The sequence below is a fragment of the Oreochromis aureus genome, linkage group 5 (assembly GCF_013358895.1).
Source record: "Oreochromis aureus strain Israel breed Guangdong linkage group 5, ZZ_aureus, whole genome shotgun sequence".
Classification (NCBI taxonomy): Eukaryota; Metazoa; Chordata; class Actinopteri; order Cichliformes; family Cichlidae; genus Oreochromis; species Oreochromis aureus.
In genome coordinates, this window is record NC_052946.1 from 23,937,811 (window position 1) to 23,960,406 (window position 22,596).

The following is a 22,596-nucleotide window of genomic DNA, read 5'->3' on the forward strand; positions in this document are numbered from 1 at the left end:
CCTACAAACCTTTTATTTTAAGACTTTAATCGTTTATCGATTGTTTTGTTCCATATTTTAAGGATTTATTAGCGGCAGTTCCGTAATCGACCGGCAGGTGGCGCTGCTGCACCGTTGGAAGGACAGTTACACCACTTCGGCTGCTACCTTCACGTGCGTATTTGATTGCATTGTTTTCCCTTCAAGTTTACGCGCATGCGATGCACATTTGTAAAAGCTAAATAACTTTTTTACTAGATATCAGAACAATATGATATCTGTTTGCATAACTAATAAAATAACTATTAATTATAATAATGATAATAACTAATTAATAAAAATATATGTGGATGGAAAATTCTAAATAAATTATTAATAATAAAAATAGCTGGAAAAAAAAATTAATCGATGTAGTGAATGCTTGTATTTTTTCAGGATCACTGTTTTGCACTAAAGATGCCATGCTGATATTTCTCTTTTGATTGCCTCTGCAAGCCTCCACGTTGAAGGTCGAGCTTTATGAGTGGAGTTAAAGGACATCCAGATATTAGTGAGCATAAAACCTTCATACTAATTAAATTATTGCAACACTTTGGCAGAAGAACTGACAGAACAAGTCAAAAAGGCAACCAAATTCCTCACATACAACAACCACACCTTTCACACACACTTCCAGTTTCTTAAATTATCCCATATAAAAAGCCCAGAAGATGCATGAATGAAAATTAAGGCGATGCCACAGTAAACTTTTCCTTCCGTTGTTATAATACTGCTTACAATTGTTTTGAAGTGACTGAGGGCACTGAGGTCACTGAGCCCATTAGTGTCATGTAATTGCTGGCATTTTTTTTCTCTGTGAATTTATGGTGCAGTTTACATTGTGCAATGGACATTTTAAATAGTTTTTAAGCTCGCTATATTTACATTGGCTCGGACCACTTACATGTGTGCACATGCTCCTGCAGTAAAGGTTGATTCAGTACAGGGTTAAGATTAGAAACACCAGCCTGTTATTTTTAGGTCTTTTTCCCCCCAGCTGTGGTCCTGAGCTAAAACTGTGCACCTTTGTATGGAGATGATCCTGTCTCGTGCTGATTCAGAACACTAATGCTTCTCTTTTATCACTGACTATTTCATTTCTCTGAAACACCTACTCCTGAAAGATGCACATTTTAATTAAACTCTTTCATCCGATCTTTGATCTACATTTCCTGTGGGTATCACTTCCTAAAAAGGCATGCTTCATACAAGTTTTTGCAAGTAGTAACTTATTGCAGTTTCAGCAGTTAATAATCAATAATCTGAGCAACTTAAAGAAAAAAATTGCTGCATGAGGTTTGTATTGATTTAGAGATACTATTTTTTTTTTAAAATTATCTTCGAGGGATTTGACCCTTTATTAACATTTTATTAACGTGTGAGCTATCGGCAGACTTGATGGCTGCCACAATTTATAACCCATTTATTACAATGAAAGCAGCATACACCCATTTAATAGACCTGGAAACCTGTTAGAGCTTGTAAGTAGGCTACAGTTTTACTAAATGATTTAACCTTTGAATAAGTGTAAATAAAGCCACTGGTTAAAACTTACACACCTTTTATAAAAAAAAAAAAAAAGGTGACTTATCAGACCATGTGGACTGTATTCAACTAACCCCCCCACCCCCGCGCCTCCTGCTTTTATTCTGTGATGTTGCCTCTATTTTTCTGCGCACTTTGAGCTACATTTATACCCAGTGCGCAATAAATAAAGCAGATATCACGGATCATTTTTATTGATTGAAGTGCTTTCGTGTGTGCGGGTGCTTTTTCCACTGCGGGCGTGTGCATTTAACCGCGCGCTAGTTTCTGTGGCGGCAGGGGTGGTGAAAGACAGAGAGAGAGAGAAAAAAAGAAACCTTCATGTGAGCTGTCTATGTGAAAGTAGTTCCGGGCACTTAACCCAAAGAGGGGAGAGTCCCGGATGTTGGCTCGGCCGCCGAAAGAAAGGCGAACGGGTGAAGGCGGAGAGAAGCTGAAGAGGGACGCCACGGCACCGCAGGCACACCGGCGAAGCCACGGTCACAGCGGCTCTTCGCACAGGACGATAGCGTCAGGAGCGCAGGACATCCCCGAGGGGGGAGGGCAACCCGCTATCCGAAGAAGAGGAGGTGAAGGAAGGGGGGAGACAGTTACTCTGAAAACTACCGTGAGGATTACAGAGAGCCACCGTCACAGCAGCTTTCACCCTGAGTAAGTGAGCTACGCGGGCATGGAAGTTGAACTAAGGCCCACGAAATGGACGACTTTAACGGGGAAGTGAGCTGCACTGAAGTTGTGGGGATTGCGCCCAGTGAACAGGCCCTGACACACGGCTCTCCACTCGCTGTGTCGAGGCGTGAGGGGGGACTCCTGTTTTTTTTTCCCCTTCTTCTTCTTCTGCTCAGGAAGCCAGTCAGTGTTTCCCCCGTGGTCAGTGTCAGTACACCCCGGCCGTGCTGCTGCAACTCTCCAAGTTGACAGCTCTTGCGTTAGCCTGCTAACACCGCCGTGCAACCGGTGACAACTGACAGGGCAACTTTGACAGCTAGCTAGCCAGTTTTGGTAGCCAGCTAACTTTAGCAGAGTGTTGTGGGCGCTTTCTCAAGGGCCAGGGCTAGGTGTGTTTGTGTGTGTTTGTGTGTATGCTTGTGCTTTTCCTCGCTTTAGGTGGCTGTATAATGACCTACCCCAGCCCTCCACAGCTATCGTTAAGCTAGCTGTTTGGTATGTGAGACGATGTGTGTCCAGCATGGAGTGAGTGTGTGCATGAGCCCAGTGTCATTTGGCTTTCCTGCGTGCTCTGACGCTATTTGACTCACAGCTGTTGCAATGTGTTTTCTCGTCTGTCAATCGTCTGCTTCTCGGGCGAGGTTATAAATTCCTGCAGGAAAAATAATGATCCTAGCATGAAAAAGATGGGGGGGGGACCCCCTCAAAAAACTAGTCGACCTGTGCGAGAAGGGCGAAGGATTGTCATGAGGCTGGGCAATCAACAAGTGCAAAGCGTGTTTCAGGTGCATTTTACGCCGCTGATTTTGATCTTCAGTCTGCCTATGTGCCGCTGTGCATTGTCCTGAGATGGCACAGGCGGGTGTTGCTGTTAACTCTTTGGTCATTTGTGCAAGATTTCTCGGGGCATGCTTTTTCTTATCGCTTATGTTTTTTCCAGTAGTGAGTTTGTGATCGTTCAGAATAAGGCATACACACTAAACAAAAAACCAAACCAAAACAGCTGTGACATTTGCGTGCAGTTGTGTACAAAAACGGCGCTCTTCCCTTTTTATCCCGACTACCTTTATTAAAAGATGGATGACTGAACTCTTAATTTGCCCTGCTGTCAACTCGTGCAGGCTTCATCAACGGATTCAGTGTGCTATTGCAGAGATGGGCTTGCGACGAGCTAATCATCATATACTCTCAATTAAATTTGCCATAAAGCCAGAAAAAAAGGTTAAATTTATGACTAAATCCAAGCATAATAAATCCCCCCCCTAACATCCCAACCATGCCAGACCTTATGCTTCAACTAACAAAATGCCCATAGCGTTAGTCAGCACCCACAATCAAAGGTCAGACCTGGTTTGCTTCTTAATCACCCATCCTTTAAATAGCAGGCCCACAGAGCTGTCTGGATCGAGGCTATCTGTGCGTGCAGCTGTAGAAGACACATGGTGTTTAAGTGTGCATGGTGTTTGAAGTTGTTCCATCCAGGTCACTAGAGCCACAGTGGTTCCATTAGGCGTATTGTGGGGAAATGAGCATGCATGTTTACCCCGTCATTTTTATCATTCGAGTTTCAAGAAATGACACCAAACAAGATGTGTGAAAAGTCTTAAGGTTGCTATGTTTGTTTGGTTTTTTTTTTGGTGCTTGATGCAATTCATTAAAGTCGCCTTTTTATAAGCGGTGCTGTTTTTATAAGCAAGATCTGTCACCGGGCTGTGTGACACTGGTAGTATTTGTAGTTTTTATCTGACTTGAAGTACGGCTGATGCATGCTTTTTAAAGACTGCTGCAAAAGTATACATTACAACACACACACAGACACACACACACACCCATCTAAAAGTCTCTCCCTAAAGCACTGCTGTAACATCCATTTAATTCCTTTTAGTTTGTAAGCAATGCTCTTGTTCATTTCTGTTTAAAGCTAAAAATGCTGGGCAGGCTCAGACTTGGAGGTTCCTTCGTGTGTATTATGGCTTAGTGAGTGGACTCAGTTTACAATTTGATATCAAACGGAGCCTGGTTTGGGATTTTATTTATCATAGTAAAAAGAAAGAATGCAGTTGTTCATCTTTGGTAATTGATTGACTATTTGAGAAGAAAGTGAAAAGCACATTACACACTGTAACCATTTTTAAATGTGCATGGGAGGATGAGATTCAGGTTCATCTGTAGTTTTGACCTACTGTGGTTTTTGAAGTGTCCTGACTAATGGTTTTAAAAAAAAAAACACCTACCAAGGTCTTCTAATGTTCTGTGTGTGTGTGTGTGTGTGTGTGTGTGTGTGTGTGTGTGTGTGTGTGTGTGTGTGTGAGAGAGAGAGAGAGAGAGATGGCAATAACATTTATCTGCCATCTCTGAAGAAAAATTAATTTGTTGGCATGTGCAGAAGACAAGGAACATAAATGTAAAATATTGTATCACAGGTACTGTTGTGCTTGGAGGTCTATAATTTAATATACTAAATAGAATAATGACATGATATTGGGATAATTTTGATGTATGTCAGGGGTCAGAAAGCCAGTATTGTACTGTGAATTCAGAACAGCTTTTTATTTTTTTTGAATATGAGCTCATTTGGTATTCAGTATGTGGCCCCGTGCCTAGCCGGTCTCACTGAGAGGCTTTTTAATTTCTCCCCTTGTTGAAGTGATTATTCAAATGGCCATCCGTGAGGTGCAGTTATCAGACTCCTGGTGCTAGTTGAGCCTGTGGCAACATGAAGGCACATCACAACCCCCCCACCGCCCTGTGTAGTTGGACAGCACCCAACAGGTACCCTCTGTTGCAACCCCTATTAGACGGTCACATCTTCCCCCTCAGGCTGAAAACCTTTTGTGTTATGGGATTGGCAGATGGCAATTTATTCATGAGGACTGCTGATGCTTTGGGTCAGAGGGCTCTGTTTAGTATTTTTTACAATGACTTAGTTTTGGTCTGAATCCAAAGTGGGCTTGTTTCAGTCTTTCTCTCTCTGCTCTGGAATGTGAAGTTATTTTAGGTCTTTTTTTTTTCTTCCCTCCTCACTTCATCACCCATCATCTTGTCCTTCAGTGTGTTTTTCTCCTTGGATGAGCGAAAAAACAGGATCTTCCTTCTCGTTTCAACAGCTGTTTGCTCTGCATGGAGGCCAGGCTCAGGCGCACTGACTGGACAGTTTTTTGGGGGGTTTTTTGTTGGAAAAATTCTCCCTGTACCCTGCTTATATCCCGCGTTGGAAGTTTCGCTCTCATAGAAGCCGTGTTTGGTGAGAAGAGACTGGCTCAGTCTTCATTAGCAAAGCCGTGCATCACTAGAATGCAGATGAGCTATGAAGCCATTCATCTGCTGGAAATGCCTCCCTGATTCCAATTTGAATCTTGTTTGCAGTCACATTGTGTGAGCCCACTTCTCCATGTTAAAGAAGTCTCTTTATGTGAGAGATCAGAGGGGGATAATTGCACTTAAGTGAACCTCATTTAGTGCTGGCCAGAGCAATTACAGTAACTGCAGTTCTAGGCATTTTTGGGGCCTGGAGCAGCTGTCATTGAGTCTCTGTAGCTGAGATATCAAATGGTGAATAGAATGGCATTGCCATGGCATCATGGGAATGGCATATCCTTGGATGGATTTTAATTAGTTTTTGCAGGTTTTTGCTCAGTGTTTTTCTTTTTTTTCCCTCCATTTGAAGAAAAGCATAATTAAAAATGACAATTAGAAATGCATTATTTTAGTAATGATTGAAAATAAATTATTCTCAAGGTGCTGTAAGGTGAAAAAAGCCAGCAATGTTTCTTCAGGCAAAACCCCCTGGGCTTGAGGGAAATGTTTTATCATTAATGTTATTCAGGAGCCAAATTTTGGGTTTTGCTCAGCTGGGTGCTTTAATCTATTTTTGCTGTAAATTAATGAATTTTTAAAGAGCCCCTCGCTGGATACGGGTGGATGTGGGAATGCAGCGCTGGTTCGGTTTTCAAACGAGCCTCTCCTCCTCCTCCTCCTCCTCCGTCACCCCCACCCTCCTCACGGGATGGAGAGAATGAATTTGCTGAAGCACTACACTTTTCATTTTTTATTCATCCAGCAATCCACTGTCTAGTTCTCCTCATCCTACCTCCTCCTCATCTATTGAGTTGAATTTGTCAGTGAGCTAGTCTTGTATGCGCCAATTCACGTCCTGGATTGGAGTTGGGCGTAGATGTGAATCGGTGAGGGAGTCATGGGATATTTAATTCAACTGGCTCTTTGGCTCATGTTATCAGTACATTTGCTCAGATGCATGTTTTATCTAAAAGTGTTTATCGATTTATGTCTGTCTGACTAATCAGGGACGGTCTCTTTGCAAGGGGAACTACAGTAACTACCCACACTAGAGCTTGCCGGGTAAGTTTAGAAAGTGGAGAAGAAATGGGTGGGGTAGGGGCGGAGGGGAGAGGGGGGGTGTTTGGCGGCTCTTGTATTGCATGGTGGTTTTGGTGAGTCATTACAGCCTTGTGGTAGCAAGAGGGATATATATTTTTTTTAAATTTTGTGGCAATTTTACTATAAATGTGTAGCTTGATCTTTTTTTGCATTGGGTTTAAGCAGAGGTGCGTGACCAAAAGTGTTACGAAAATGATGGTTAGATGGTTTTACTGTAGTAGATGTGCAAAGGAAATCGGGTGCTGCAAGTCATAATGACGTGAAAACAAAAGTGTTTCTGAGTAAATGCACGTTATGTGTGTGCAGTAGCTGTGTCGTGTGAGATTTTACTTACATGAGTGCTAATGAAGAGCCAAATCCTAAATGAATAAGATGGGCCTCAGTTTTCAGTTCCTTGACGGATTTAATAATTCATCATATTGTTTGCTTTGTCCTTGAGTTTTAATAGGCCCTCGGTATCAGTGTAGGCTTTTTTTTTTTTCCTTTTGGCTGGTTGCTTAGTAGAAGGAGTTGATATATGATTCACACTCTTAGGAGACCTTCGCGCTTTGTGCAGGAAGGAGAGCTCGCTAAGCCGACGCAGCTTAAGTAATAAGAGTGGAGCTTTCATCCTAGTATTTGGTATCTGTTTTAATCATTACTTTGGCTCGCGTGGCAGAAATAAAATCCAATTTTTAGGCAGCATTCCTAGAGAACAGGGAAATTTTTAAACTTAATACGGTAGCACTTACAGCTGACTAAACAATGCAGCTTTTCCTGCATACCAGTCGCTACAGAACTTTCATTTATGACATATCTTATGAATGGTGGCAATAACTGCTGCACTAAGGTCTCTTCATGAAATGACACTTTAATAACATGATATTCCCAGATGTTACCTCCAGCTCCCGCCTGTGGACTGCATGCATGACATGGCAATTTATAGGTGATAGCTTAGCAATAATACATAGGGAGCGTAACGTAAACCAGACTTGATTGAATATGATAATCTCTGTGCTGTGAGATGCAGCAGCTGGTTCACAGGTACAAGCACACATAAACCACTTAAGATGTACAAATTTACAGCCAAGGTGAATTCACTTGCTAAAAAAAAAAAAGGTCAGCGGTGTGTGGTTGGATAATCTCTTGTGTGCACGCCACTTGCTTGTCTACTACAGCGGTATTAGTGTCTGAAAAGGAAGCATGCAATGCAAGTTGCAATTCTGTGTGCCCTCCTAGGTTTATTGCCTTTATAGCATGATTGTGTTAATGCTGTTGCAATGTAGTTATGGTAGGGGAAAAAAAGAATTGTCATTTGGTTGAACATCAGTCTACAGACTCCAAAAGGCAAAGTCAGAGAAGGTCAGTTTTAATTTGGTCCACAATCCTAAGGCAGATTGGTGAAGTTGAATGGTGAGGGCTTGCCACATCACTTAGGTTCATACTCTGCCAGCAGTAAGCTGGTGGCTGATGGATCATTCATCATGAAATCACAAGATAGAACCTGTTTGAGCATTTTTTAAAAATTTTTTTTTTTTTATCACAACTGAAGGTTGTGTTAAGCTGCTTCATTTCTCTATGTTGTGATTTCTGACAATGTTAAAGTGAGCCTGCCCAGAAATAGCTTAATGCAGAAGTTAGAGTCTGTGTGTGATGTGGTGTGTGAGGCTCATGATCTGTAAGGACCAGTGCCAAGTTCTGCAGATGTGGTGTTAGTTGGGAAGGAACTGCGGTGGATCTCTTAGACTTGATGATTTAACACTTCTTCTTCATACCCCTTGCTTGTGCCTCATTATCATCTGTAGTGCTCAGAAGAAGCACCCGTCAAAAACCTCTCTGCTATCGTCATTTGTTGCTCTTTTTTTTTTTTTTTTTTCCCTGTGTGAAACCTGATGGATTAGCCTTAGTACTTGGAGCCTCCATCTGTGATTCAGAAAACCCCTAACAGAAGCCAAGGATTCTCTCTGTGGAGTTGGAGGAAATGTTGATCTGTGTGTGGACCAGGAAACCCACACGTGGTGACTTGCTCTTGCCCCATCGTTCCCTCCTTCTTGCTCTCACACGTAGTCAGTGTCTTGATTATGGTTTCACATTGTCTCTTCCCTTCTTTTTCTCTCTCTGCGCCATACTCTCCTGTGCTCTTCACTTAGCAAACAACACGTCTGCAGAGAATTCAGAAGAATGCATCTTGTTACTAGATGAGTCATACTTCCTCTGGTCTGCATGCCTCTCCCTCAGGGTGGATGAATGAGAGGGCGGAGAGGTTAGCTGGAGGAGGGGCTCGGTGGCTGAAGCAACATGGTCTGTGCCAGTTGCCCAATGTAATTAAGAAGGTATCAATGCATTGGTCACAGGCCATGAGCTGCCTAGATCAGCACTGCCTCACAGATGTGGTTGTCCCAAGGTGGCTACGTGACTGACAGCTTTGACCAGGGTGAGTCACTGCCTTCAAAAAGTAACTGTTTGGAAATCTCAGGCTCTGACCCCATAAGTCAGCCTCTCTGCCAAGGTGCTGTGGCCCTGGGAGGGGAGCCCAGAGCCTCAGCTCTAGGGAGAAACAAGACAGCACCTGCAATTTGAGAAATGTCTCTGGTCTACTGAAGGAAATTTATAAGGCAGAATGAGAAGACTGTAGATGAGTTTGTATGCAGTTACTATGCTTCAGTGTTTCTCAGGAGGCCTGACTCTGAGATAAATATTTTAAAAATAGATGAAATTTTTTTATTTATTTATTTTTTTGGTGTGAATTTCACATGCAGTTAAGTGTCTAACACTGGTTTACTGGTTTTAATTTCCTAAACGTATGCTTTCAATTTGGCTTAATTTCACTTTGCGTCACAAAATGCACAGAACTGAAAACAATTTTGATTATCTGTATAAAGCTGATGAAACAGTATCAGGCCTCTCCTGGCTCTTGCTCTGCCTTTCCCCGTACCTGCTCTGCTTGGTCCCCTGCCAGAACCTATGACTCACAGGAGACTGAGTGACCTACTTTTTTTTTTTTTGTCTTCTAGGAGTGCCAGAAGATCTTTCTTATTTGCAAGACGATACACTGAGTAAATATAAGTCAATTAAAATGCACTTAATGCACCCATTTTTGGATTTAAGCACCTAAAGGCTGTGTCAGCATGGCAGCCACCTCGGAGAATTCCTTTCATTATTACAAGCAAAAAAGAAACGTAGTAAACAGGCGAGCTTTGATATCTCATTAGACGCAAACTGAGTTTAAGGCCACACTGGCTCTCATCAAGCAAATTTAAAAATATAACTCATTTAAGCGATCTCATAATCCTGCTATATCTCTGTACTTTTATATTGCTCATTCCCACTTTATCCAGGTTGTCAGAGATTATGGTTTCTACATGTAGACAAAGCATTTAAACAGAATCAGTGAAAGCTGCCTAGTCGGCTTTTGCTGATTCTCAAGGCCTAGTTGGCTTATTTTTCTCCAATGATGGAGTTCTGGCTGTACTGTTGAGGTGAAGTTTGAACAGTTGCTTTTATGTATGCCACTGATTAGGCAGGAGATAAAAAGTTTGTGTATACATGCAATCTTTCAAATGCCTGGTTTATAGTTTGCCCACCTCTAAAAAGAAAACAGGGATGGGATCAAAAGCCATAGGATCACTGAGATGGCTTGAGCTGGTTTTTGATTGGAAAAATATGCCGCTTTGCACCAGATGGAATTTCCACTTTAATCGCTAATTGCCGTTTTTTGGTCGTGTTGTCTCTCATTGATGCAGAAACAAGCTGTGCAGTTGAATGTGCTGTCTTGGCTGCTCTTTTTCCCTTCTACAAGGCTTGGCTTCTTTGATATGTCAGTTTTGTGTTAGTCTGCCGCCTTCGTCTTGACACGATTGGCCCCGCTTGCTCCGACCTCCTGGAAACCCCCCAGCATGCCCGCCCCAGGGTGTGTGTTCAGTCATTTATTCGGCTTCCTCTAAAAGACTGCCATGCCTTCACTTCCCTTCTAGTTTCCCTCCTCTTATTAAGATGCAGAAGGCAGAGCAGTGTTTGGTCTGAAAGGCTTAGTGCTGGGGAGTTACTGGTGTGTACAGTGGGGGGTCAGGGAGGGACTGTAGGCATGGGGACTTCAATGACTTAATGTGTGCTGTGTGGCCTCGGCCACACTTGTGCTACGTTTTGCAGGCAGCTCACATTGCTCTGATTTATGCCTTTTTGTGCGAGTCCATTCACAGAAAGTCAAAATGATGCTCTGACAAAAGTGACTATAATTGGAGGGGAACAAATTATGAAGTCTTTGGTTAATGCAGATTGCTGCTTGAGTTTATGCCTGATAATCCCCATTTAGTCATCTGAAATGACTGCCTTTTTGAAACCTCTTTTATTTTTATCATTTCTTTTCTCCAATGAATTTTGTCACGTGTTTTCTTCTTTCTTTGAGGTCCCAGTGGTGAACCACTTTGACCATCAGTCGAGCATTTTGATTCTCTTCTTTGCTTTATCAAACATTTTGCTCTCAGTGAAATCCTCCAGGCGCCTTTATAAAGCTCAAGCCTAGAATTTCTCAGTCCAATGGCACACCTACATTGTTACCCATTTACTTCAGTATATAATCAGCCTGCTATAAAAGCGTGACCTTGAATTTGCTGGTTGTGTGGTTCGCTAGAATATTGCTAACAAACCAATAAGCATGGCTTCGAATCTACACTAGTGGTACTGGTTAGGGGTGGGTGTAACCCACAATGTGAAAATATTACAATACATTGGCCTCTAACAATAGTATCATAACTCTTTGTGTAACTAAAGTACAAAATAAAAAACCCTAACAAAAAAAGCATAAAGCAGGTATTCATTTACTGGTATTTGTATATGCCCATGGCCACTTGCTTGTATTGGGTTGGACCCCCATTTGCCTTCTTCATGGCATAGATTCAACAAGGTGCTGGAAACATTCCTCAGTGATATGGTGATATGGTCCATATTGAAATGTGTGAATCTCCCTTTGCATAACATTCCAAAGGTGCAGAGGTCATTTGAGTAGAGTGAACTCGCTGTGGTGTTGGGGAGGGGGGAAAAACACTTTGAAATTATTTGAGCTTTGTAGAAGGTATACTGTGGTCATAAAGGGAGGGAGGTGATCAGCAAGGAATGCTGTGGTGGTTAAACCATGCTCACATGGTATTAAGGGCCAAAAGTCTGAACCAGTAGCAACCTGAACTATTGTTACAAAGTGGGATGGACCCATGCTTTTATGTTTTTTACGCTAAATGCTGTCTTCCATTGTCAAATATTGGTGAGCATGTGCAAACTGTATGCTGGCTTTCCTGTTCTTAGCTAACAGAAGTGCGACCTGGTGTGGTCTGCTCCTGTAGCCCATCTGCTTCAAGTTTTGATGTGCTGTGCATTCACAGATGCTCTTCTACAGACCTTCCTTGTAACAAGTGGTTATTTGAGCTACTATTGCCTTCCTATCAGTTTGAAGGAATCTGGCCATGCTCATCGGACGTCTGGCATCAAACAAGGCATTTTCACCCAGAGAACTGATGGTTGCTGGGTTTTGGGGGTTTTTTTGTTTTGTTTTGTTTTTTTCCCTCTATAATCTCTACAAACCCTTAGAAATTGGTTTTGTGAGAAAATCCCATAGATCAGCAGTTTCTGGAATACTCAGAAGAGTCCATCTGGCACAACAACCACGCCCATGCTTAAATTCACTTCAATCACCCTTGTTCTCTCTTCTGATGTTTGGTGTGAACTTCAGCAGGTCATCATCATTATGTCTTCATGCCCAAATTCATTGAGTTGGTGCCATGTGATTGGCTGATTAGATGTTTTCACGAACACATGTTGAACACATGTACTTAACAAAGTGGCGTGTGTGTGTGTGCGTGTGTGTTAATAAGTTATAATGGCAGAGTTTTAGCTCTGTAATTAGCTCACCTCTGTGTCTGCCATTTTCCCCCTGTTAGTGTCTTTATCTTCCCTTAAAGATGGGTAAATAGTAACTCTGGTAAGTCAAATTAGTGGGAGAATCAGAGCGGCTGCATGTTTTGGGTCAATATTTGGCACCAGCCTGCCGATAATTGCATTGCAATATGAATATTTTGTCTCACCCCTGGCACTGGTGTCACCTAGTTTTGTTTTTTCTTCTGTTACCATCCATCCATCCATCCATCTTCATCCGCTTTATCCGAGACCGGGTCGCGGGGGCAGCAGCCTAAGCAGAGAAGCCCAGACCTCCCAGCCACCTCCTCCAGCTTATCCGGGGGAACACCAAGGCGTTCCCAGGCCAGCCGAGAGATATAATCTCCAGCGTGTCCTGGGTCTGCCCCGGGGCCTCCTCCCGGTGGGACATGCCCGGAACACCTCACCCAGGAGGCGCCCAGGAGGCATCCTTGTCAGATGCCGAACCACCTCAACTGGCTCCTTTCGATGTGGAGGAGCAGCGGCTCTACTCTGAGCCCCTCCCGGATGGCCGAACTTCTCACCCTATCTCTAAGGGAGAGGCCAGCCACCCTTCGGAGGAAGCTCATTTCTGCTGCTTGTATCCGCGATCTCGTTCTTTCGGTCACTACCCACAGCTCGTGGCCATAGGTGAGGGTAGGGACGTGAGATCGACCGGTAAATTGAGAGCTTCGCACACACTCAGCTCCCTCTTCACCACGACCGACCGGTGCAGCGTCAGCATCACTGCAGCCGCAGCACCAATCCGTCTGTCGATCTCCGGCTCCCTTCTCCCATCACTTTCGAACAAGACCCGAGATACTTGAACTCCTCCACTTGGGGCAGGAACTCATCCCGACCGGAGTGGGCACTCCACCCTTTTCGGCTGAGAACCATGGCCTCAGATTCGAGGAGGTGCTGATCTTCATTCCCGCTGCTTCACACTCGGCTGCGAACCGTTCCAGTGCGCGAGCTGGAGGCCTTCACCGATGAAGCCAACAGAACCACATCATCCGCAAAAGCAGAGATGAGATTCTGAGGCCACCAAGTGAAAGCCCTCCGCCACTTGGCTGCGCCTAGAAATCCTGCCCATAAAAATTATGAACAGAACCGGTGACAAAGGGCAGCCCTGGCGGAGCCCATCACCCACCGGGAAGAGTCCGACTTATTGCCTGCAATGCGAACCAAACTCTTGCAACGGTTGTACAGGGATCGAATGGCCCGTAGCAATGGGCCAGACACCCCATACTCCCGCAACACCTCCCACAGGACACCCCGAGGGACACGGTCGAATGCCTTCTCCAAGTCCACAAAACACATGTAGACTGGTTGGGCAAACTCCCATGCACCCTCAAGTATCCTTGAGAGGATAAAGAGCTGGTCCAGTGTTCCGCGACCAGGACGAAAACCGCATTGCTCCTCCTGTATCCGAGGTTCGACTAGCGGATACAGGAGGAACAATGCGGTTCTGTTACCATCTTCTACATAAAATCTCATCATGACCTACAAAATCTAGATGACACAATGCTGACCAATTAATCATATTTTTGGTGTCATAGCGATATGCACATTGAAGATAGAGGAAACGACTTTCTACAGACTAAGGAAGATTTACTTATCTATATTTTTGGGGGTTGATGTTCAGGGTTTTTCCTCCACACAAAAATTCCTCAAAGAGTATCAGAATAAGAAATATATTAATCTTAAAGTTTTCAAAATCAGGTGTCAAGCATAAAATACATTTTTATTTATCGACTGCCCAGAAATAACGCGAGAGACTTCTAAGTAATGCAGCCTCGTTGCCTTTAACTATATGTAGATCAATTGTGCTTATGTGCATTAAATGAATTGTCACCAGCCAGGTTGTCAGGTGACAGGATGAATTCATTAGTGTTTAGCAGGCTATCATTTCTGCAGAATGAAGGCCAATAGCAAACTTAGGTGACCAGTGTTTCCTCTCAAAGAAAAAATAAAATAAAATAAAATAAAATTACTATAACTTGAAATAACATATTTTTGGCTTTGGCTAATTTTATCACTTCTTCACTTTGGTCATTTAGTTTCTAAGTAAACAACAGGTTTATTTCAGACTTTAGAGACGTATTCAGAGAGGATGCTTTAGAACTTAAATATCAGTTAGTTTCTATTGTACACTTTATTTTTATCTATCTCTGACTACTGAGATAACATGATAGTGGTAAATGAGCAGCATAGCGGATGTGGTAATACAGAGTGTCACATGTGGCAGAGAAGTCATCAAATGTCATACTACAAGGGACCATTGAACATTTTTGGTGCAACTTCACCTGCTCAGTGTGCATGACAGCAGTTAACAGTTTGCCCTAATCAGTAACAAACAAACCCAGGTTTAATAATTTAGAGACTTGAAGGGACCTAACGTGCATTTTCTTATTTTGGTTCTGCCATGTTTTGGACAACTTTTTTCCCCTCGTCTTTTTTTTTTTCCAAATCTCATGTATACAGTTCTTGTTTATTAAAAAGCCCAGTACAAGATAAATAAGGATTATTGTACTGTGAATCATACAGAACTAGTGTAGCATAGCCCAAAGATTGAAAATATGAAGTTGAATGTTAGCATGAAAGGTCTGCTTAACTATGTATATTATACTGATTATCTTGTTATAAAGGTTGATAAATATGTGTAACTAATAAGGATTTTTAACGTTCTTTTTTTCTTTTCTTTTTTTTTTCTCTTTTTTTCTCTTTTTCAAATTTATTTTTTTTAAATTCAATTTTAGGTTGTTGAGATATTTTGTTTATTTTTTGTTGTTGCCCTGGTTACATCTTGGTGCTTATGACGCCACCATTGTCGCCCCGGGACAGTACAAACATTGCAGTAAACGCTCTCAAAGTGAAACACTGATTTGTCTTGTCTGATCTGTCATTTATTTTCTGCTCGACAGATTGTGGTTACACAGTCAAATCACCCTGCTGTTAAAAAGCGTCACTGCTGTTAATTCATATATTAAATATTGTAATAAGTGCGCCCTTCTTTATTCTTTTGCACAACTGTGTGTTGTAGGATTCGGTTAAAACTAATAAAAATTAATTGAATATAGAGGGATTTGGTAATACTTTTTTATGTTAGGGCCGCCAATCAGTGCTTTTAATCCATATTTAGCGAACATTTCACACATTTAACTACTGGCAGTTTATATTGTTGTATTTTCAAAGGGCATCTATTTTCGCCCAAATAAGAAAATGGATATGAAAGTCTTGAAACACAAAATAATTTCCAAGTTCTCATTTTTAATTCTCCTTATTTTATTTATATGCTTAGTAAGCCATCATATACCTATGAGTCAGAGCAGACTGAGTTGGATTTTCCTTCACCCTGTCACTCGAAACTACAAAATTAGACTGTTTGTTAGCTTTAGTTAAATATGTTTCAAGTGAAACATGAAAATGAGCTTGACGACCCAAACCCATTTTTTTTTTTTATTTTTTTTTTTTTATTCATGGATTTTGCATTTCCACCAAGGCTAAGCATTTTTCTTTTTTCTTTTAGAACACTAACTTCTTGGGTTGGTGGGGAACTGTGCAGGTCAGATCTGGAGCTTGCATGGTATAGGACTGTCTGCCCTTCTTTCACACTGACTCATGTTGCATGGCACATGATTCACCACTTTCGCCAATGAGTCATCCTCAACAAAAGCGCAAAAAGGGGACCAGAAACAAAAGACGGACCTTTCTTTGCTACATACTTGGCTTTTCTTTTTTGTTTGTTTTAAAGCAAAGTATGTAACATTTGCTCACTTTGCATACTTTATGTGATATAGCATAATTTGCAGCAATAATCACTGTGCGGTAGTATCACAGTGTGTTTTCTGCCATTGCTCCAGTGATAGTTCCTTGCCAACATCAAAGACAAATGACTAATCAGAAATGCTCCAGTTTTGCAGTTTTACAGTCTAAAACTAAGAAATTTAGTAGCAAGAAAAATTATGTAGTCTTCTTAAGGCATAACAGTTCAAGGAGCACATGGACACAATCAGTATTCCAATAATTATTTTATTTTCCAGTAATCGGAAAAAATTCAAACTTGCACCAATTGCGGTATACGAAAGAATATATATATATAGATATATATATATATAGATATAGATAGATAGATAGATATAGATATATATATATTTTTTTTTTTTTACTTATGATGATTAAAATCCATTTGTAAGGGTAATCTAATATTAGATTAGATTACATCATGCTCCTCTTCAGGTACTTTAACTACAAGTAACAGATTATTAGAAGTGGCTGTCTCTCCAGTGAGATTCTCATCCCATGGATGGACTTCATTTCCAGAGTGTTGGTTTGCTGCTGGCGATGGTAGTCCCTGTTGTGCTCTGCAGCCTCAGTGAGCACAACCATTTCTGCTTAGAGTGGCCCTCCAGCTTGGAGAGCAGAGCAGGACAAAGACTCCTGTCACCAGTTGCAGCCCAAAATGCTACAGGCCGTCCGACTGCGGGACGAGACGCTCACCGGAGAGGCAGTTATGTTATTCTAGCAGCCAAGATAGTTTGCCAAGCATGAGACTGGAAGGAGCAGGAATAGGTTTTTTTATTATGATTAATATTTTTAATTTTTATTTATTTATTTATTTTTTAAGCACAGAGGGTGTTGTCTTCTCTGAGGGGATTAAAATAAAAATACTAAAATGACTTGCCAGATGTATAGCACTTAATATACCTGGATGGCCCGCCCCAGTAAAGTCTGTGTGGGGAAACACTCCATCGTTCTTAGATGTGTGATCTCTCAGTGGGAATGGAGACTGGCTGCACAATAACACAACTCTTCCTTCCAAGTTTTAGCAGCCTTAAGGTAGATTTATTTAATTTTTTTCCAGTTCAACTCCTGCATGCAGATATATTTAAACTGAATACTGTGCAATGTAAATTCTTTCTGGGGGAGTATCTCTGAGTTTGTTTGCGTATATGCGTGCGTATGGCCCCTTTAAGAAGCCTGCATTTGTTTTCTGACTGTGTCTGGGGCCCAAACTGGAGCTCTTTCTGTCAGATGAGTGAAGCACTGCAGAGGCAGCCACTGGGAGTTCTGTTTCATCTCTTCTCATACTGCTCTGGAGCAGACATGCAAATCCGCTGTAATGAGCGCAGCCTGTGTGGTGGTGGTAGTAGTGGGGGGCGAGGAAAAGGGGGATGAACTCAGGAATTTAAGCTGGAGAAAGGGAAGGTGGAGGGAAAAAGGTGAACCGCAGACAGCTCTGCCAGATAGGAGAACATGAGAATTTAGGGGGAGGGGGTGGGGTTTCGAACAGAGTAATGTCTGGAGCGTTGGAAGTGACAGAGAGTCTTCCCGCTCAAATCAAACATTCATTAGCCTGCTGTGGCTGCACTCTTCCCTTTGGTGTTGAAACACAGAGGTAAAGATGCAAATGGTGCCATGTTAATTAGCCTTATCTTTTACACCAGCAAGACATGGTGTGAAATAAAAAAAACAAAACCCTGCTTCATCATCACCACCATTAGCAAATGTAATGAGGCTTTTGTATAGACTCTGCTTAAAGTTTAGCATCCTACAGTGCTTGTTGTAGATGCGATCTTCTGGTTTCCACATTTCTGGGGATTTACAGTTTACTAAAAATGAGAGAAACATTTAACAAAACACAACAACAGCCATTTCGATTGAGGAGTATCTTGTGATTAGAAGAATAGCTTCAAGATAAAATCAGATGATTGGACAAAGCACTTTACCCTCCGTAGATTCTTTAAGCATCCACAAACTGGATGCTTCATGTGATGATTTATGAAGTAAAATACAATGCTGTTGATTGATGTGCATTAGGACTATATCAGCTGACATCCTCACTGCAGTCTGTAAAGTGCATCATAAACCTCATTAGTCTGTCCAATAGCTCCTTGAATGTAATTTTATTCAATCATAAAGAAGTAAATCTCTGGTCAGTGTTGGGGTGCTTTGGCCTGTCTCCATCCAGTAATGTAAAGCACTCAAGACTTTTGATGAGCTCTGCAGATCAATCAGAGGTTAACAGGCACTTCACATAAGCTGAGGCCTACTGTATGCCATAGAGTCCTTAAATCTACACGACTCCTTCTGGCTTTTGGATCCAAATAGACCTAGGAAATATAAATTCCAGGATCTTAAAGTTAGAAACTAACCTAGGAAATAAGACTCCATGTTTGAAGAAACATGAAGATTAGGCAAATTAGACAGATAGTGGATTAAGGCTTTGTCTGAGACGACAGTGTGGCGGTGGTGTTCCTTGTAATGCATGACTGTACGACATGTTGGAAAGAGGATGTGCACACTGGAAGAGAGAGCCAAGAAAAACAAGGCTTTTTTTTTTCTTTGTTTCTTTGTTTGTTTGGTGGTGGTTGTTGTTGTTGTTTTTTGGAAAGTAAAGTTTGGTTATGATATTGTGTTGAGACAAGTTGCCAGTATGCATGGTTTCCTACAGAACTGGATTATATTTGTGTCACACTCTTGCACAAATGCAGACTTGCTCTTTGTGACAGAAAACGCAATAATCAGCTCCTCCTCCTGTCCGTGAACTCGAACTCCACTGTCTTGGACTGCAGCTCCTCCTCCTGCTCTGCAGTCGTCATGAGGTTAGAGTAGCTGAACCAGCTCTCCACCTGCTTCAAGTTAAGCTCAGAGCGGGTCGCAGGAGCAAAACAAGCACTGCTATCACAAGATGCAGTCCAAGATGGTAGAGTTTTGTGGGTTGCCAAAGCAGCAGCCTGCCTGTAGAGGAACAGTGGACCAGGAAAGATTGAAGTTAGCGGGTTAACAGTGAGTGGCCTTTCAAAACAAGAGCAAGGGAATTGATCACAATGCAGTCAGTATCTCTTGATGGCCCACCCAAGTATAGTCAGTGTGTGGAAACAATGAGTAAGTGTAAGTTTCAGTTGTATTTCTCTCACTTACTCTCTTTGGCTCATCTTTTTTAAAACTGTGGTCAAAAGTCAGTCCCATGCAAATAACTGTTGTTTAAAAATTACGAACACATTGACTATCTAGTAATTGTACAGATTCAGCCAGAGTATTCTGATTCTAGTCAGAATTATAGAATTATATTTTTCTGAGGCTTTTGTTTTACTACTACCAAGCATTTGCTGATCTGTCAGTGCTGCTTCTGAACTCCAGGTGTTAAGTTGTTTGCCCGCTGGAAAGCAGCGCTTTGGGAAAACAGATTCTGTGGGAACATCACTGTTTACTGCAGTTAATTTGCACCTCGGTTCTTCAAGAAATGCTGCAGCTCGAAGGCCTTGCATCTGTGGGATTAAGTGTTTTTTGTTATATGTGAAAAATGACACACAGAATCAATAGACAGACTGGGCAGCTCGCTGATCAGTAGTGCTGATAAACTCTTGTTTCTGAGGTATTTGATGTATTATATTGGTGTGGAAAGAAGTCCCACCTCACCACTACACCTTCCTCCTCTAAAATGAAGAGTTCCTCATTGGAAACACCACAGTCATTTCACAATAGTAGAAGAGCAACTCCTTCTGCTCGTGGCTCTCCTGTCTGACATCACTCTCAAATTGCCGTCTGACGGCTTCTTCACACTGGAGGGAGTTCCTGTGTTGCAGGGGGTTGGGCTGTCTGCGGGAGTGTTGGGTGGGGACACAATTGGAGTTCCTAAGGGTGTTTGAGGCCTGTGTTTGTATTGCTGGATGATTTACCAGGAGTACCGTTGCTGCTCCTGTAGTTTAACTGGTTAAGTGAAAAAAATTTAGCAACATGGGTATTTGGGCTCAGTCTGATGTGTGACGCAGAGTTGCAACTTGTGTAATGATATTCAGGGGCTTCAATAGTGTCTTGTATGTTGCAACCAGGCGCACTGGATCTCAAAAGTCTGATGATTATGGGGCATTCATCTGCCTGTGAGAAATGTCCTTGTGTTCATACTGCAGCGTTGAGTCAGCTGCTTAACAACATCCGGTCTGAGTAGTTACTTTATGATGGCTATGTTAATCAGTGGATGAATAGAACTATTTAAGTTTCGTGCCATCTTGTGGACTGTTACTCCGGGGATCATAACATACCTTTGCAGAGTAAATGTCAGTAGAGTTTACAGTGGACCACTTTCCTTCATGCAAACACAACTTCTACTCATACAACAGTCTAAGTGCTTATACAGCTTCCTGGCTGAATCCTGCAAGAGTGGGATAAGTGTTAAAATTTATCATTTAGATTTATCCTCTGTTAAACTGTTCAACTCGGTTATGTCGTGGCCTTATTTTTCCTTTTCCAGTTGCTCCTAGAGCACTTTTCCCACAACCGCAATCTCTTAACTATATTCAATTATGGCGATTAGTTTTGATTGCCTTTCATCTATATATAGAAGAAATGTTTAAGTAAATTTAAACAAACCGCATAATAGAGGTCTATTTTAAGGCTATCAATTGTCATAATGTACACACGTCAACCTTAGATGAGTCACATCTTTATTTTGGTTTCTGTGTTGTATCAGACTGCCAAGATGTGCTGTTAGCTTAGTTGTGCCCAAACAATGCAAGTAGCAAATCCAGTATTTGCCTAAAAGCTTTTATTCAAAAGCACCAGAGGCTGAGTGCCAATATATCTGAGTTACCATCAAATCTCCTCTTGTAAGGTTAGAAGTGGAAGCCAAGAACTTTTGACTTTAGGCCTAACTCACGTGTCTGCTGTTTATTATGGTAAATCCACTCCTTTTGTGATGACCTATTGTGCCTCTTGTAAGGCAGTAACCTCACATCCATTTCTTTGCCAGTAGGTGTTTTGACTGCAGAGCTTAAACCAACAACGATTGCTGTTACCTTCCCCACGTTATCCACACCCAGATAAATAGCAACATTGTCTCCAGGAAACCAAATTAATTGAAATTATCTGGAACGTAGCAGCGTGAAGAGAACAGGTATAGACACCGACAGCTGTCTGTTCCACATGAAAACAAATTCCTGGTCCACTCATTCCTGGCCTGGCTGCAGACAGTCTCGGTTTCATGTTTTTACTCGACCGCTCTCTCCTTAATCAGCAGTAGAACTGAGCTGCGTCCAAATTATCATGGAAGTCATCTGGAGAATGCCCAAGGAATTTATTGGCTTGTATAAACACAGACAATTCCTGGTGACGCAAGACAGCGTTGTTTAATTCGACAGCTGATTACAGTGCTTTCATACTGTATTCTGCTACAGTGGCTAAATTGTTTCTCTTGTAGACATATATGATAATTATGATCATGGTTTAACTGGACTGCATGTGGTGGGCGTGCGTGCTAATGTGTGTCCGACCTGCGTATTATGTATTTGACAGAGAGAGTCTGCAGAACAGAAACCTCCAGTATCTCGGTGGCTAAAATGCCTTGGTAATGCTGAAGAATGGAGAGTGAAGAAAATATGTAACTATTGACCCATGACTTCCCAGGCTGCTAATATGTTGTGTGCCCTGTTGTTGTGCAACTTCCAATGCAGTGTGCATTATCACTCAGGGGAAAGGGCACAGATTTATGGCAGGTGGCTGACTCTCAGCAATATGCCCTGCAAACCTTGATCGTAGTTTGCTTTCATTTCGCGTGAAGCTGCACTTGCGTAAGCCTTGTATTTGTAACACGCAAATTCACTCATGTAAGTGTTTACATGCTAAAAAGCCACGTCTCAGTGTGAGCGGGAGAGTATATATGCTATATGTCATCAGCGGACCGTATTATTATCTGCAGGTACAGTACGACTCCGGGAGCATTTTAAAGAGCCTGTACAGAGGCGCAGTAAACCACTGAAATGGGACATGAGGAGTCAAAGAGCAGCGCTTCAACAGCTTAATGATGTAGAGGCATCCAGCTCTGTCAGGCAGTAAACTCTTTAATATGCTGTTAATTATTTCTGAGAGATTGAATATTGATTAAAAAGCAAAATGGTTTTAATTATAACCCCAGTTCTAGTGCCATTATAAATGAAGACGATTTTTGGCTTTACGTGAGAGGAACATCTAACAGATCAACCAAAACCGCAAGCTATTTCAACTTTGATTTTGTTTTCTTTGTACCTGGAGTTTGAAAGAAAATTCTGTCTCAGTATAACTAATGTTACAGCTCCTTCAGTCTGC

The 22,596-nt window shown here is 41.9% G+C and overlaps 1 protein-coding gene across 2 annotated transcripts in view; it reads left to right on the forward strand.

The window, feature by feature from the left end:
* Positions 1-1,855: 1,855 nt before the first annotated feature.
* Positions 1,856-22,596, forward strand: part of foxj3 (forkhead box J3) — an 84,568-nt gene continuing 63,827 nt past the window's right edge. For both annotated transcript variants that reach the window (XM_039612490.1, XM_039612491.1), the window contains exon 1: positions 1,856-2,214. The gene's annotated coding sequence lies outside the window, so the exon portion shown is untranslated. The remainder of the gene's footprint in view (positions 2,215-22,596) is intronic.